The sequence below is a fragment of the Arachis ipaensis genome, chromosome B09, assembly GCF_000816755.2.
Source record: "Arachis ipaensis cultivar K30076 chromosome B09, Araip1.1, whole genome shotgun sequence".
In the NCBI taxonomy this organism is placed as follows: Eukaryota; Viridiplantae; Streptophyta; class Magnoliopsida; order Fabales; family Fabaceae; genus Arachis; species Arachis ipaensis.
In genome coordinates this window covers 19,638,198-19,640,336 of record NC_029793.2, presented here as the reverse complement: position 1 = coordinate 19,640,336, position 2,139 = coordinate 19,638,198, and positions in this window count along the sequence as shown.

The window sequence follows — 2,139 nt, the reverse complement described above, 5'->3', positions numbered from 1 at the left end:
AGGTTACTAGCCAAAAACTAAACAAAATTATATTAATTTATATTAATAATTAATTTTAATTTTTTTAAATTCAAAATTTAAAAAATTTAAAATTGATTAAGTAAACCTAATTAAAACCTATAAAAATTTTCCTCTTCTCTCTCACATTAACCTACCCACCTCCAACAATCACACACACAAACCTCTCTCTCACCGTCAGGCCCTCTCCGCCTTTCTACCGCGACCCACTCCTCTTCTATCACCGACATCTGGCTCGTCGGATTCACCACAGTTGACAAGAACCGCTTCCCTTTCGTGAATCAGATATGTTACCGGAGCCGCCGTTGCAGTTGGAGACTTAGAGTTGAACTTGAGCTCGATTCCTAAAGCGGCTGCGATTTCGAGGGCGGGGGGACAGCCGGAGAAGCCATGGAGGCGGTGGGGGGTGTGGAGGGAAGAGACGACGGAGGAACTGTTAATATCACACAAGCTTTTGAAATTGTATGGTTTTAAATTAGTGTGTTACGATTGTCGTTGCAATCCAGGTGATCTTGATTGTTTGTCACAATTACTATTGTTTGTCGTGACTGGCTGCTTTGCTTAACTGAAAGTGACAATTTGAAGAAGAAGTTTACTCAGTCATTTTTTTAAGCTCCACAGGATAAAGGATACTATGTTTTGAATGATGTATTTAGATATGTTAATGAATACAACTCAATTGAGATTGAGTCTGTGCCAGTAAATGATGTTGCTGAAAGTGCCCAAGTGCTGATGATTATTAGGTACCGTTTTGATGATTAAAGAGACTGCAAACTATATAATTACATAAATATAAAAAAATATTTATTTAATATGAAAAAAATATCTTAATACTTAACAAAAGAAATTTCTAGTTATATTTTAGCAAAAATAATTAAATATCTATAAAATTTTAAAAAAATATTAAATTCTTAAAGAAATAGAGACTTTCACATTTGCAATACAAAAAAATTCGAAAAATATATAAAAGAACATTCATTTAGTATGAAAAAGAAACATTTTGATACTTAGCAAAAGAAACATTCATATATATTAACTCGTAGAGATTTTGAATTCACTCAGAAATATTTGGCTGGTTTTTTGTTAATAAAAACCTTTTGATTCCTAAGATTGTTGTTATCCTAAAGTTCAAAAAGAATGCGGAATGAGGTTTGGTTTCATTGCCTTTAGAACTCATAAAACTATATGCGTGTACTGTTGGTTATAGGAGTAGCAAAACTGTTTGTTAAGTGGGAGGTTAATGGATTTTTTAAATAAATTTACCGATCATTTTATTCTTATATTTTGCTCTATGAAATAATTTGTTGGAAGGTAAATATAATCTAAAAAAATTGGATATTAAATTTATAGCCAACTTATGATATTGACTTTATATATTGTTATAGTAGATGATAGAATTGGCATGATGTTGCTTGTTTATCGTTGTAACTTTGTGAAAGATTAGAAGAAAATAAATTGATTAAAAAAGTAAAATGTAAAAATAAATCAAAGAAATTTAGAATGGCAAGCCCATTGATTTTTTTAAATAAATTAAGCATATCAAAATTTTTTAAAATAAATTAACACACCATTAAATACCAAAATGAACCTTTTTTTAAGAAAAAATTATTTAAAAAAAAAATTCCCGAGCCATCAGACGAGTATTGTTATTACGTTAACCTGTTTCTAAGTCTAGTAAAATAAAATGCTACTTTTTGCTTTAGGTCAATTATTGATGCTTGACTAGCCATGCCCATGAGCCCAACATTGTTATTAGAAATTTAGAATAGTTGAGTCTTGTGTACCGAAGAAGAAAAAAGAATAGTTGAGTCTTCACTCTTAGCATACAATATTGTTTATCTTTTAAACAAAAATAAAAGTAAACAAAAGAAAAGAAAAGAAAAGAAAAAAAGGTGTACTCTGTATACTTTTGGAGTTTGGTGTTGTTCTAAATGACGAAAGAGAAGAGAAAGTGAGAAACAAAAGAAGTCATGGTCCTCAAAATGGGGTTATTGGGTTGTTAGTTACCAGACTGAAAAAATCAGTGAAGACCGTAGTTGAAAGAATACCAAGGAAGATTATTTTCATTTTTTTTCTAGTATTGCTTGGTTTTAAATTACTTGTTACTCTGATTTTTTTATT